Source organism: Aythya ferina (assembly GCF_964211825.1).
Source record: "Aythya ferina genome assembly, chromosome: 2".
Taxonomy (NCBI): domain Eukaryota; kingdom Metazoa; phylum Chordata; class Aves; order Anseriformes; family Anatidae; genus Aythya; species Aythya ferina.
Window position 1 is genome coordinate 86,218,728 of NC_140297.1, and position 15,992 is coordinate 86,234,719.

At 46.8% G+C, this 15,992-nt stretch overlaps 1 long non-coding RNA gene across 1 annotated transcript; it reads left to right on the forward strand.

Moving 5' to 3' along the window:
- The first annotated feature begins 226 nt into the window (after positions 1–226).
- Positions 227–11,513, forward strand: LOC311432416. Its single transcript, XR_014690047.1, has 3 exons — positions 227–449; positions 10,273–10,339; positions 10,680–11,513. It is a non-coding gene; the product is annotated as an uncharacterized lncRNA (long non-coding RNA).
- The last annotated feature ends 4,479 nt before the right edge of the window (positions 11,514–15,992 follow it).

A 15,992-nucleotide genomic window follows, 5' to 3' on the forward strand; every position in this document is an offset into this window, starting at 1 on the left:
GGCATCTGATAGTGTACCCAGGTGCTGGTACTGGGTGCTGTGGGGCTGGGGCTGCTGCATTAGATGGGGTCAGGGCTGCCCTGTGCCAGCTTCGGTGGCCCCAAAACAGGGCATGCGTGGGCCCTTTGGTACAACAGTATGGGGAAGAAAGGGCAGAAAACACCAGACAGGCAGAGGGTGGGGAGATAGTGGGAAACCTCAGGGTGAGAGGAAGGGGAGGTGCCCCATTTAGAGCAGGCACACCCCTGAGGGGACTGCAGCCTGTGCAGGACTCCAGAGCGTAAGAAAGGCATGAGAAGGGCAGCAGAGAAGAAACACTACACAGTTACCCCAACACTGTCTGCATCGCTCATTGCCTTCCTGAAGGGACCGAGTGTGAACTTCAGCACTGATAAGAGGGAAGGAGAGGTGCTTGAAGTGAAGTGGAGCCTGGGAAAGGGGGACAAGAGGTATTTTAATGTTTATTTTCTTTGTTCCTGAGTACTCAAACCAGTAATTAAATATTTATGGTAATTGGAATAAATTAATTAAATTCCTCAAGTCAAGTCTGTTTTTCCAGCAGCCAGAGAGCATTTTCCCAGACTTTACTTTGACCCGATACCTTTCTCACTCCTATGCATCTCCTTTTCTGCCTTATCCCACTGGGTGTGGGGGGTGCAGTGAGAAAGTATATGGGTGGGTGCCTGGCTGCCAGCCTTGGCCAGCAACCCAGAGAGTGATTTTAAAACTCTTTGACATTTTAAGCAGAGATGCTGAACTTTGAGCATAAACCAATTGTGAGAGAACAATGTTAGTGGAATCATACATTTTTGAATCTCATTGCTATTAATGAGAGTTAATATCATTGCCACTGATATGACATTGAGATATTTAGGGTTTCTGGAACTTACACTACTGCAACATGGAGATAAAACATGACTTTAGTTTACTAATGTTTTGTTGCCAAGTTTTGAACACTAAATAGAACACTACAAAGAACATATGCACTCAAAAATCTTTTTAAACCTTTTCATATGGTATGTACAAACCAATCTTGCTTATAGTCAACTGCCTTTCTAAAGATGATACGTAGCAGATGTATTGATAGAGGTGTTGTTATACCTTAAACATTAAAATTACACACCTCTGGTATTTGAAAAGCCATTTATTTATTTATTTATTTATTTTACAAGAGCATCTAAAATTTCCATACAGAAACTATTTTGGGCTCCATTTATATTTATATAAATTTAGATTTATATATAATAAAAATATATATAATAAAATATATTTATATTTCACATTTATATTTTTATCTTTGCTATATTAAAAGACAAAAAATGAAGTTGAAGAGAATGTAATTAATGAGGTTTTAAGTGCAAGACTGTGATTTTTGTTTTTCTTTTGCAAATTTGTTTTCTTCTGTGTGGGAGAATTTTTTTAAAGAAATTGATAGGCTTTTAGTTCAGAAAAAAAAATGATCCTAATAAAAAGTTTTACATCATATAAAATATACTATGACTCTTAAGAGTAATCCTGAAGTTTACTTTTACATTATAAAAATGATCTTTTGTTCATTTTTGGCACATCCATGCATGATGCCAAAATCTCATCTGGAAATCGCTTACAGGGAATTTTCATAAGAATTATGAACAAATGAATACCAGGTTCATAATAGGACTTTTATATTCTAGTGTAATATTACCAGGAATGATATAAAATTTAGCATCTCTACTAAAATCCAAATACTGTAAACAAGTATATATACCCACCATATATTGAACTGAGAGCTGTCTTTATTCACCTAGAATGACACCCTTTTCTGAGCCTTCCTAAACCAATGAAGCTTACAGTTCACACTTCTTAATTACAAATTGTATTAGTTCTTCTGCATTTTCCCAGAAACTTAGACTTTACAAGAGTACTAGTTTGTCAACTGTATAAAATCCTTGTCAATTTTTCTCATGTTGGAATCTGAGAGTATAGAATCATTAATGGATTTCAGATACAATGTATGAAGTCTAGCTCTGATCCCTTGCACGTATCTTCATGTAGAAAGTTGCACACAAGATTGAAAACTAATCTGAAAACCATGTTTTTACGATTAAAATAAACAACTTCCACTATTACTGGTAGATGATCTATTACTTAACTATCCCATTGAACTTGATTACTTAAATATATAATCTTTCTAAGTACAAAACCAAAAAAGATTTAAAAGTGTCCTGATTTTTATTGAGTTTCTCTATTTCAGATGTTCCTTCTTGACTGTGCTTCCCCCACAATCTAACACCAATTTTTTCCTATATAAAGAAAAAAAAAATAAATTCAAAAATCCCTACCTTTTCTTTTCTTTGCCTTGCCTTGCCTTGCCTTTCCTCTTTCCTCTTTTTTTTTTTTTTTTTTTTCTCTGTTACAAATCACACACCTGAAACATAGCTAGCTAACTGTCTTAGAGAGATAACCTTATTAAAAAGCCACTGCAACAGTTTGTGTAAGCCAGTCATCCAAGGAGAAACATTCACCAGTCTGGTCAATCTGAGAACCTGGCACAGATATACAATATTCTGTGGCCCACTACAAACTAAGTGTATAAGCTTGATGGTATGGGGAGAGAAAGCCTGCCAAACCACTATACTATTGCCCTCCATAATACTCATTAAAAGAATTAAAAAAAATAAAAAAGTCTTGCAACAGACCTGGTATCTGAATCTGACACTAATCCCCAGAATTAACATGTAATGAGACTCCTATGGAATGTCTTTGTGGCATTTTCAAATTCCAATTAGCACAGAGTTAATCCTTGTTGTGATGCTTCTTTTTTAATTATTATTATTTTTATATCAGTGCACAGAGTTACAATCTTCCTTAATTTCAGCACTTCTGACTTCTGAAGACTTGATTTTACTACATTACTCCTCTTTAAAAACACTTCTGGTGGCCATCTGTACTGATCACATTTTGAATGATTCCTAAAAGTATGGTCATAGTGTAAGGAATGTTTCAGCAATTCTTGTCAATAGAGGGCTTAAAGGGTAAACCTTGAGTCTCTGATATCTGGGGGGGGGGGATTCTGTGAAGTATTGTGACTATTGCATGGGACACTATGCAAGTCCCTGATATCTGTCCAAGAGATTAAGGAGAAGGGGAAAGCTGGAGGACGACTAAAAGACAAAGCTTGCATGGGACGCTGCGAAAGTCTCTGACGTCCGGCCAAGATGGACAAAGGAGAAGGACAAGGACAAAGCCTGGGAGGAAGGTCACGAGCCTTCAGCACGAGAGACCCCCAGAGGGACCACCAGAGACTGATACGCATACACCAGAGGGAGGGTTCGGAATCCGGAAACTAATAATAATAACAACCCTGCCTTTTCTAGAAGTAGTAATGAACATGTATTAGCCTAGGAGCATAAAAAGCAGTTGCCTGATGTAGCGTGTGTGCATGTTGGAGGAGCCCAGACTCCCCGCGCACCCAGCGCTCTTTACTTGCCTTTTATTAACCCCATAAATAAATTTCATAAAGCTAAGTTGACTAGGAATTTATAACAGTATGATGAAAAATGTTGCACTCCAAGTTGGGAAGGGGAGAGGAAAATGTTCATGTATATGTGACAATTGTACTCAAACAGCTGATTACACCTTTGCATACACCTTTTAAGGGAAAACTTTAAACCTGAGAAGCAACAGGCAATTTTCTACGTTTCCTGATATGATATCATGATATATGATATAGGTATGATATCAAAGGATGATATCATGCCTATAGTCTGCTGCAGGCTGAAAAGTAGCCTGTACCTCAGGTACCGTTTTATGCCTTTGCTTTTGTTACTACATCCCTGTAAGTCTTCAAAAGGGAAATTATCTTACCCAGAAGAAACACCGTCCAGAAGACACTTGAGTGGTTGGGGCTTGAATTCTCACTGAAACCAAAGGCAGGTATCTTACTGACCTGAAGAAAGGCTTGTTTAGTCCTGAAGGAGTGTGAAAGAGACATGTGTCCTTGTATCTGAAGAGGAGGTGAAGGAACAGCTGGTGCAAGGAACACACAAATCTGTTGCACCAGACTAATAGGTGGTTGGCTCTGAGCTGGGAGACTGCAACAGAAACACAGAATTATCTAGGTTGGAAGAGACCTCCAAGATCGCCAAGTCCAACCTCTGACCTAACACTAACAAGTTCTCCACTAAACCATATCACTAAGCTCTACATCTAAACATCTTTTAAAGACACCCAGGGATGGAGACTCAACCGCTTCCCTGGGCAGCCCATTCCAATGCCTAACAGCCCTTTCAGTAAAGAAGTTCTTCCTAATATCCAGCCTAAACCTCCCCTGGCACAACTTTAGCCCATTTCTCCTCATCCTGTCACCAGGCATGTGGTAGAATAGACCAACCTCCACCTCGCTACAGCCTCCTTTAAGGTATCTGTAGAGAGCGATAAGGTCGCTGCTGAGCCTCGTCTTCTCCAGGCTGAACAAGCCCAGCTCCCTCAGCCGCTCCTCGTAGGACTTGTTCTCCAGGCCCCTCACCAGCTTCATCACCCTTCTCTGGACCTGCTCAAGCACCTTGATGTCCTTCTTGTAGCGAGGGGCCCAAAACTGAACACAGTACTCGAGGCACGGCCTCACCAGAGCGGAGTACAGGGGGACAATCATTTTCCCAGCCGTGCTGGACACACTGTTTCTTATGCAAGCCAGGATGCTGTTGGCCTTCTTGGCCACCTGAGTACACTGCTGGCTCATATTCAGCCGACTATCAACCAGTACTCCCAGGTCCTTCTCTGCCAGGCAGCTTTCTAACCACTCAACCATCTTCAAACTTCCAGATCTAGAGGAACACTTTGGCTGCAGCCTAAAAGCCATGTGTACAGAAGCTCCCCCAAGCCAGCTAATTTTCTCCCTGCGACCTGCCAGAAAACAGCTGTCCTGGTTTCAGTTAGGATAGAGTTAATTTTCCTCCTAAGAGCTGGTAGGGTGCTATGTTGTGGATTGGGATGAACACGCTGATGTTTTAATTGTTGCAGAGCAGTGCTTACACTAAGCCAAGGACATTTCAGCTTCTCGCTCTGTCCTGCCAGCGGGCAGGCTGGGGGTGCGGCAGGAGCTGGGAGGGGACAGACCTAGGACAGCTGACCCAAACTAGCCAAAGGGTTATTCCATACCCTCTGACATCATGCTAAACAATATATAGGGATGGCTAGCCAGGATGGGGGGGCCGTGTGCTTGGGGATAGGCTGGGCATTGGTCAGCAGGTGGTGAGCAATTGCATTGTGCATCACTTATTCTGTACACATTAGTAGTAGCAGTACTATTATTATTATTATTGTGTTTTGTTTTGTGTTTTTTTTTTTTTGTTTGTATTCCTGTCTTAAGAAACTGTCTCTGTCTCAACCCACAGGCTTCGTTTTCCTATTTCTCTCCCCCATCCCAGAGAGGGAGGGGGGAGGGTGAGCGAATAGCTGTGTGGTGCTTAGCTGCTGGCCGGGGGAAACCACAACAACAGCAATGTAGTCATGTAACCAAATTAAAGCCAAAACTTTCAGCCTGGTCCTTGACCTGAATAGGGAGTGAGGATCCGGATCCTGGCATTTATACGTGATAGTTTATATGCAGCCAAAGTAAATACTGCAGTCAGAGGTCATGGCACTAGATTTTGAAAAGTCCTGTATAATGCAGAGATCTCAGAAAAGTAAATTTAAATAACATTAACATCAAGAAAAGTCTTTCTGGTTGCTATATTCTTTATCTGTTGTGACTAGACAGTTGAAAATCTATGACGGCAATTTTGCCTTTTAGGTCATTTTCTTTTTTCTTGTATTTATTTATTTTATTTATGTTTATTTATCTTATTTCAACAGGCTTTGTACTAATTTTCCTCACAGAATGACTAGCAGAAATATGACCCTTATGTGCCTTTTGTAATTAATTCATTAGGTCAACTCTAACCACTAAGTCCCTTGTCAGATTATTTCTATTAGAGATAAGGAGCAATTGAACCTAAAACATTGAAGCCAGGTTGATGAGCTTATTCCACAAGGTCTCTTGGCTCCACCCTTGTGAAGTGAAATCTGCCAGGTGGGGATCATTTGACCTTTGGAAGCATGAGGATTTATGGGAAGAATTGCTACTCCAGGGGAGTTTGAGGTTCAGATTACTTAGAGTGCTTTTCTACTGTCCTGGTGAAATGGACTTAGTATTCCTGGCTTTTTGAAGAAAAAGGCTGCTTTTTCTTCATGTTTTCTACCATCTCTGTGAAATAGTTTTGGAGACACTATGAGCTAGTTACATTGGTGGTGATGTCTCAGAACCAGGAAAACCCTGGTGGTGCTACTTCCCCGTGAAGTAGTTTGGCAGTGACTGAAGTTCAGAAGCTGACAGGTAAGTGTTCCTGGGTCCTAGAGTTGTTTTGTGTTGGGGAGCTTGAGGACTTCCTTCACCTTGTCTGTTTTCAGTGAAGTTACTTCCATGGATTCTCAGTGGGTCCCCCAGTCCGAGCAGGCTGCCCAGGTAGGCATCCAGGCAGGCCTTGAATATCTCCAAAGAAGGAGACTCTACAACCTCCCTAGGCAGCCTGTTCCAATGCTCCGTCACCCTCACCATGAAGAAGTTCTTTTGTCTGTCAGTGCACAACTTCCTGTGCTCTAACTTGTAGCCATTGCCCCTTGTCCTATCCCAATGAACCACTGAGAATAGGTTGGCTACATCCTTCTGTCCCCCACCCCTCAGATATTTACATATGCTGAGGAGATCCCCTCTCAGTCTGCTCTTCTCCAGGCTGAACAGACCCAGGTCTCTCAGCCTTTCTTCATAGGGAAGATGCTCCAGGCCCCATATCATCTTTGTGGCCCTCTGCTGGACTCCTCTCCAGCAGGTTGTCCCCCAGCCTGTACTGATACTTCGGGTTGTTCCTTCCCAGGTGCAGGACTCTACACTTGCTCTTATTAAATCTCATTTGGTTTCTTCCTGCCCATCTCTCCAGCCGGTCCAGGTCTCGCTGAATGGCAGCACAGCCTTCTGGTGTGTCAGCCACTCCTCCCAGTTTTGTGTCATCAGCGTACTTGTTGAGGGCAGACACTATTCCCTCATCAAAGTCGTCAATGAAGATGTTGAACAAGATTGGACCCAGCAGCAACCCCTGCGGAACACCGCTAGTCACAGGCCTCCAGCCAGACTCTGCTCTGCCAATCACCACCCTCTGAGCTCAGCCAGTCAGCCAGTTCTCAACCCACCTTGCCATCCACTCATCTATCCCACACTTTCTCAGCTTTGCTAGTAGGATGTCATGGGAGACAGTATCAAAAGCCTTGCTAAAGTCAAGGTAGATGACATCCACCGCTCTCCCCCCATCTACCCAGCTGGTGATGCCATCATAGAAGGCAACGAGGTTGGTCGAGCACGACTTCCCCTTGGTGAATCCATGCTGACCACTCCTCATAACCTTCTTCTCTTCCAATTGCTTGGAGATGGCATCCAGAACAAGCTGCTCCAATACCTTTCCAGGGACAGAGGTGAGACTGACTGGCCTGTAGTTTCCCGGATCCTCCTTCCTGCCCTTCTTGAAGACAGGAGTGACATTGGCTATCCTCCAGTCTTCAGGCACCTCACCCATTCTCCAGGACCTCTCAAAGATGATAGTGGTTCAGCGATCACTTCTGCCAGCTCCCTTAGCACACGTGGATGCATCCCATCAGGACCCATGGATTTGTGTGCATTGAGCCCACTCAGATGCTCCCAAACCACTCCCAGCTCCACCAGGGAGGAGCCCTCCATTTCCCAGACCCTTTGTCCTATTGCCAGGGGTGAGGAGTCCTAGGGGAGTGTCCCTGAAGCAAAGGCTAAAGCAAAGAAAGTATTCAGTATCTCTGCCTCTCTGCCTTCTCAGCGTCTCCTGTGACCAGGACACCCCCTCATTCAGCAAGGGACCCACATTGTCCCTAGTCTTCCTCTTGCTGTTTACATACTTGAAAAAACCCTTCTTATTATCCTTTATCTCTTTCACAAGCCTCATCTCTAGGTGGGCTTTAGCCTTCCTTGTCATGTCCCTGCAGGACCTGACAACACATCTATGCTCCTCCCAAGAGGACAGGCACCTTTTCCACATTTCATAGACCATCCTCTTCCTTTTGATCTTATCGATGAGCTCCTTGCTCATCCACATGGGTTTCCTGCCTCCCTTCCCCAATTTCCTATTCTTCGGGATGCACCGATCCTGAGCATGGAAGAAGTGCTGCTTAAATGTAGCCCAGCCCTCACAAGCACCCTTGCCTTCTAGCAGCCTATCCCATGAGATACTCCCAAGCAGGTCCCAGAAGAGGTCAAAGTTGGCTCTTTGAAAGTCCAGGGTAGCAATCCTGCTTTTAGCCTTCCTTTGCCTAGTTCCATCTGGAACTCCACCATCTCATGGTCACTGCATCCCAAGCTGCCCCCAACCTTCACATCCCTAACAAGGCCATCCCTGTTGGTAAGAACGAGGTCCAGGAGCACCCCCCCCACCTCGCTGGCTCCTCCACCACCTGCGTCAGAAAATTGTCCTCAGCACATTGTAGGAACAATTCGGACTGCTCGTGCCTGGCCAAGTTGCTTACCCAGCAGATGTCTGGGTAATTGAAGTCCCCCATGAGGACCAGCGCTCGTGATTGTGAGGCTACTGGCAGCTGCTCATAGAAGGCCTCATTGACTTCCTCCTCCTGATCTGGAGACCTGTAGTAGACCCCAACTGCTGTGTCTTTCATACCAGCCCACACCTTAATTCTTATCCACAAGCTCTCCACCTGTCCTTCACCTTCCCCCAGCTGGAGCTGGGTACACTCTAATTGCTCCCTCACATAAAGGGCAACCCTACCCCCTCCCTTCCCCAGCCTGTCTTTCCTAAAGAGGACATAGCTCTCAATAACAGCATTCCAGTCATGTGAGCTGTCCCACCATGTCTCAGTGATTGCAATGAGATCATGGCCCTGCGACCGAACACAGATCTCGAGCTCATCGTGTTTATTTCCTATGCTCCATGCATTGGTGTACAGGCACTTTAGGGAAGCAGCAGGTACAGTTACCCCTGGGGGGAAGCAAGAAGAAGATACTGGCCGGGGGATCAGGAACACTACCTTCTCTGAGGAGCCCTCAGACAATCCTACGGGAAGGCTCAGAAGTTTTTTCCCTGTCTTCAACAGTGACAGCAGTGATAACTTCCCCCAGCCCTTCTCTGTCACCTTTAGCTCCCCTTCCTTCCCCCATCAAACCTAGTTTAAAGCCCTGGTAATCAGCTCAGAGAGCTTGCTCCCCAACACACTTGTGCCCAACTTGCTCAGTTGGTGTCTGTCCGTAGCCCACATACTCGGCCTCTCAAAGGATGGCCCAAGATCAAAATACCCAAATCCCTGGTCCAGACACCACCCCCTCAGCCAGTCATTTACCTGTCCTGTTCTGCTCCTTCTATCTGCATCACAGTCATGCAGTGGGAGGACAGAAGAGAACACTACCTGCACCCATGATCCCTGCAACAACCTCCCCAGGGATGCAAAGAACTTTTTAATATTCTTCATTTTTCTAATAGCAGCTTCCCGGGATCCAACCTGAATGACTATGAGAGGATAGTAGTCCTCCAGTTTAATGAGTCGTGGCAGAGCCTTCCTAACATCTCTGATATGCACCCCAGGAAGACAGCACACTTCTCTGGCTAGGTTATTTGGGTGGCAGATAGGAGCCTCAGTGCCCCTCAGCAAGGAGTCCCCAATCACCAGGATTCTCCATTCTTTTTTTTTTTTTTTTTTTTTTTTTGTGGCACAGGTTACAATGCGGTGCTCCATCCGGCCCTGATCCTTATGTTTTGCACTTCCCCCAATCTTGACTCTCTTCTCGGGGTTGCTTCCCAGGTTCAGACTACTGTCCAGATCCTCAGCCTCTTCTGCAACCTCCCTGAGAGCCTCAAATCAATAGATTTGAGGGTGGTAGGTAGGTGGCACCATGGGTGTCGGGGGCAGGTATCTCTTTCTGCTCTGAGCCGAGACAAGGGTCCAGCCCCTTGTCTCTTCTGGACAGTCTGGCCCTCTGTTCTGCATGTGTACAACGGGGGCAGCCTCTACCCCTTGTCGGGACATAGGAGAGGGCTGCCGAGCAACAGCAGGGGCGGGCAGACCCCTCCTATCTGTCACCCTCAGAAAAGTCCCCAGTCCTGGTCCCCCCATAGACGGGCTCCCTGAAAAAAAAGTGTGAAAGGCGTCATTGTTAATAGTTTCTGAGGTAGGGTCAGGGGAAGATGTGTTTTCCCGCTTGTTCATTCTCCCTTTCTTCTCCTCCAGGCGAGTTATGGTAGCCTTCCAAAGCTTCGACTATCTTTGGGATGTTCAGATGAGCACGTTCTTCTCGGTATGTGTCCAGAATGCACTTGAGGTTTTGTCAAAGGTTAAAGAAATCCTAAAGCGTGTCATGCACAGATGTGTTGAGAGGTAGGAGAGTTATGTGTGGCAGGGGGAGAATATCTGGTCCCCAGAGTCCCAAGCGTGAATGCTGGAAGGCACTTTGAAATCATTGCAGGTTGTTCTTGTTGTCAATTGCCACGTAAATTAAGGCCATGCAAGTACCTTCTACTGTTTCCTATTCCCTTTCATTTTTTGTCTGCTTAATACCAAATATTACAGATTTGTTGAAATGCCTTAAAACAACATTACTTTTTAATTAACAACTTTTTTTTCTTTTTTCTCTCTAGGTCTGCCATTAGCTGACAAAGTAGAAAGGTGTGCTTTTCCCTTTTGTTCTTGTATAGAGTTAGAGGCAATGGCAATTTAATCCGCGACTGAGGTTCTGCAATGGTGCAAGTCTATCCTACTGCTTCAAGTTCAGTGATGCAACTTGAGTTTACGCTAATTAACTTTCAGGGATTGAACCAATTTAAAGCTTTTGGACTATGACAATTCTTGGAAAACATTCCCACAGGTTTATTTTCTTCTTTTACATTTGTTTGCTATCTCCATCTCTTTCAAAGCAGTCAGGATTGGTTTGCTTCTCTGTTCTCTGGAAGAGTTCTCTGCACTAGGAACCATTGTTAGAATCAGAATCCTGATCTAAGAGTATTGTAAGGAATGTTCCAGCAATTCGTGTCAATAGAGGGCTTGAAGGGTAAACCTTGAGTTTCTGTTGTCTGGGGATAAGAGAACAAAGGGGTCTCAGAATAACTGCTAACTATTGTGACTATTGCCTTGGACACCAGGCAAGTCTCTGATACCTGGCCAAGATGGACAAAGGAGAAGGACAAGGACAAAGCCTGGGAGAAAGACTTTGAGCCTTCAGCACAAGAGACCCCCAGAAGGACCACCGGGGACTGATATGCATATGCCAGTGGGAGGGTTCGGAATCCGGAAACTAATTATAATAACCCTGCCTTTTCTAGAAGTAGTAATGAATGTGTATTAGCCTAGGAGCAGAAAAAGCAGCCGCCTGATGTAACGTCTGTGCATGTTGGAGGAGCCCAGACTCCCTGTGCATGCAGCGCTGTTCACTTACCTTTTATTGACCCTATAAATAAATCTTAAAGCTAAATTGACTTGGAATTTATAACAGTCGGTTACTGTAAACCAGACCACTACTTTAAAAAATTCTGGGCAAAACCAAACACACTTTTGAGCATGTCATCTTCATTCATAATGCTTCAAGTAATTACAGAGAGCTGGGAAGCCAAAAAGCCTGAGAAGGACCTGAAGGGATAATGCTGAACATCTCTGGATGACAAGGCTTCCCAGATGGCTGCTCCCTCTTGATACTGAGCTCAGCACAACACAAAGTTCTGCAACTGAAGAAGAAGGATCCTGCCCGGCCTGCTGCCAGTTCTAGGATGCAGAGAAGCCCCTGCTCCAGCCCAAGGTCACCATACAGCACCAATGCAGTACCTGTGTACCTCAACCAGCAGCCCCCTCTTCTGACAGCCCTGGCTGATCAGGTTGGAAATATCTCACCTGTGTGATAGGTATTAGTTCAGACTTCTTCCTGATGTCTTATCTCAGCAGGAATTATAGGACCTTGTTTTTCATGGGAGTGAAATCTTCCTTCCATCTCAGAGAGAGGCAGACCCTTCTGCCTCCTGTGTCCTACCATACTCAGAAAAATCCTGGCTAATGAGTCCAGCTGCTACTGAGCTGGAACCATACATCCATAAATCTCTCACACAAATAACTGCAATAACTTTTTTGTCGGACATATTTAAGCACTATAATGTTATGGTGCTTTTACCCTGCTTGTCAGCTGAACTCCACCACAACAACTCTCTCACTCCCCCTCCTCAAAGAAAAAGGAGGAGAAAATACGATGCAAAGGGCTCAAGGGCTGAGATAAGGACCAGAGATCACTCAATAATTAGTGTCATGGGCAAAACATAGGAATATTAATATTCTTTATTGTCTATCACTAACAGACTAGAACAGTGAGAAAATAAAAGCAAACTACAACCACCTTCCCCCCCCCCTTCCACTCTCTTCTACCTCCTCCCCTCGAGCAGCGCAGGGGAATGGGGGCTGCAGCCAGTCCCTAACACTACATTTCTGCTGCTCATTCAAGGTCCCTCCCTGCCCCTGCTCCCCGTGGGGTCCCTCCCAGTCTGATTCTGTGGGGGCTGCCCACAGGCAGCAGCTCCTCAAGCACTGCCCCCACACGGCTCCATCCCACGGTGTCCGCCCAGCCGTGGGGGACCCGTGCTGGAGCAGTTTGCTCCTGGGGGATGGATGGATTAGCAACACTCTCTGTTGCTAATGCGTATGTCTCAGAAACAGCTAGAGAAGTATCACTATGCTCAAACTGACTTTAATTAGAGTAGTTCAAAAATTATTCCTTGCTCCCCTACATCTGTGGAAGGTGTGTGATAAATCTTTTCTTGAGAAAGGATTACAGACAAAAAGAGCTTGATTCTGATACGTAGCTCATACTTGTAGAGCAGTTCACCTTTTATTTCCATGTAAGAAAAAAGAAGGTGAAATCAACAATTCTCTTCCTCTGAGCTCGGAATATGAAATAACCCCAATTATCCAGGAAGCCTTAATAAGGAAACGATGCATTTCTTGTTTCTTCGGAAAACTATCCATCTTGTTTCTTCGGAAAACTTTTCCAGTCCTTTGCAACTGCGGTGGTCTGAATCGGGTGGGCAGCCGAGTTCCACCACGGCCGCTCTCTCACTCCCCCTCCTCAAAGGGAAAGGGGGAGAAAATACGATGCAAAGGGCTCGAGGGCTGAGATAAGGACGAGGAGATCGCTCAACAATTATCGTGATGGGCAAAGCAGACTCAGCATAGGGAGATAGTAAGAGTTATTGCCTACTACCAACAAGCTAGACACATGAGAAACAAAGGAAAGAAACCAAAAACGTCTTCTCCCCATCTGCCCTCTTCCACCTCCTCCTCCTGAGCAGCACAGGGAAACAGGGGACTGAGGGCTGCGGTCAGTACCTTATGCTTTGTCCCCGCCGCTCCTTCTCAGTCCCTCCCTGCCCCTGCTCCCCGTGGGGTCCCTCCCACGGGATGCCGTCCTTCCCCAGCTGATCCCACACGGGCTGCCCACAGGCAGCAGCTCCTCAAGCACTGCTCCCACACGGCTCCGTCCCACGGGGTCCATCCATCCATCCCCCAGGAGCAAACTGCTCCAGCATGGGTCCCCCACGGCTGGGCGGCAGCTCCCCCCAGACCCCCTGCTCCTGCGGGGGCTCTCCATGGGCCGCAGCCTCCTCCAGGCCACATCCACCTGCTCCACCGGGGGCTCCTCCACCCACGGGGGGGCTGCAGCGTGGAGATCTGCTCCATGGGGGACCCATGGGCTGCAGGGGGACAGCCTGCTCCACCGGGGGCCTCTCCCTGCACAGCCCGCAGGGGAACTGCTGCTGCCTGCCTGGAGCACCTCCTGCCCTCCTGCTGCACTCACCTGGGGGGGCTGCAGGGCTGCTTCTCCTCTCTTTCGCCCTGTGAAGCAGCTTTTTTTTTTCTTATTTTTTTTCTCCTTTCTTAAATATGCTCTCACAGAGGAACAAACAACATAATTTCTTGGCTTGGCTCTGGCCAGCAGTGGAGCCCTTATCTAACATGGGGCAGCTTCTAGATTCTTCTCACAGAAGCCACCCCTATGGCCCCCTGCTACCAAAACCTTGCCACGTAAACCCACCAGAGCAACTCTTTCGGTGAAGAAATTTTTCGCAATAACCAACCGAAACCTCCCCTGGTACAACTTAAGGGTTTTTGCTCTTCTCTTGTCACTTGGGGCTTGGGAGAAGAGAACGATCCCCACCTCTCTGGAGCCTCCTTTAAGCTTACTGTAGAGCACAGGAAGGTCTCCCCTGAGCCTCCTTTTCTCCAGGCTGAACAACCCCAGCTCCCTCAGCCGTTCCTCACCAGACTTGTTCTCTAAACCCTTAACAAGCTTCAGAGCCCTTCTCCGGACACGCTCCAGCACCTCGAGGTCTTTGCTGAACACAGTGCTCGAGGTGTGGCCTCACCAGAGCCGAGCACAGAGGGACAACCGCTTCCCTAGTCCTGATGGCCACTCTGTGTCTGATACAAGCCAGGTGTAGAGATATTTATATATATATATATGCAGCACTAGTACATGTTCCTTGGAAAACCGGTCAAACTCTCTTCAAACCCCATAAATTGATGGTTTCCTCTAACTGGCACTGACGCTTCAGCTGGATCCTCTAAATCCCATTTTACTGCTTCTGCTTCCTAAGCAGGTGACAGAAACTCCTAACCGGAGAGCAGAGGAGTTGTAGTTCTGTATACAGGAAATATGTGGAACTTTTGAAGATGCTTCCCTTGCTCAGCTGCCATCCCTACGTTAATCAATCACCCAATCTTTTGCCTTCCAGCAAAAGTCTTGATGCAGTTCTTAAAGTTATTTCTGAAAATCCTCAGCCACCTCTGTGCATGCCAAACCTTTCATGGCACTGTGCAATGCGCGGATGGCAGCGATAAATCAGGTTGTGGAATGAATGGCAACGTGTGGGGAGGGAATTTTCAGGTGGCTTCGCGCTGTTTCACAGGTCCCTGAATTAGAGGTAATGAGCAAAGAAGCGGTAGAAACAAAACCTTGAGCAAGGCTGAGATCAAGAATTGGCCACAGTGTTAAAGAGGACCTTTGGGCAGTGGGCAAGTGCTGGCTGGCTGTCGTGGTTCCGCTCGAGTGGGCAGCCGAGCTCCACCACAGCCGCTCTCTCACTCCCCCTCCTCAAAGAGGAATGGGGAGAAAATATGTGAAAAGGGCTCAAGGATTGAGATAAGGACGAGAAAATCACGCAATAATTATTGTAACGGGCAAAACAGACTCGGCATAAGGAGATAGTAAGATTTATTGTCTACAACTAACAAGCGAGAGAAGTGAGAAAACAAAGAAAAAAAAACAAAAGCACCTTCCCCCCATCCACCCTTTTCCACCTCCTCCCCCCGAGCGGCGCAGGGGAACGGGGAATGGGGGTTATGGTCAGTCTACAGCACTTCTTCTCTGCCGCTCCTTCTCGGTCACTCTCGTCCCCTGTGCTGTGGGGTCCCACCCACGGGATGCAGTCCTTGATGAACTGATCCGGCGTGGGCTTCCCACAGGCAGCAGCTCTTCCAGAACTGCTCCAGATATGGGTCCGTACCACGGGGTCCATCCCTCAGGAGAAAACTGCTCCAACCTGGCTCCCCTACGGGCAGCAGCTCCTGCCAGATCACCTGCTCCTGCGTGGGCTCCTCTCCACGGGCTACAGGTCCGGCCCGGAATCTGCTCCGGCAGGGGTCTTCCACAGGCGGCAGCCTCCATCAGTGCAGGGCCACCTGCTCCACCGTGGTCTCCTCCACGGGCTGCAGCGTGGAACCCTGCTCCACCGTGGTACTCCATGGGCTGCAGGGGGACATCCTGCTTCACCATGGTCCTCACCACAGGCCGCAGGGGACTTCTGCTCCGGCGCCTGGAGCACCTCTCCCCCTCCTTCCACACTGACCTTGGTGCAAGGCTGTTCTCCCACTCCCTTGACTCTCCCGGCTGCTGTGTGGCGCAGCGTTTTTTCCCTGTC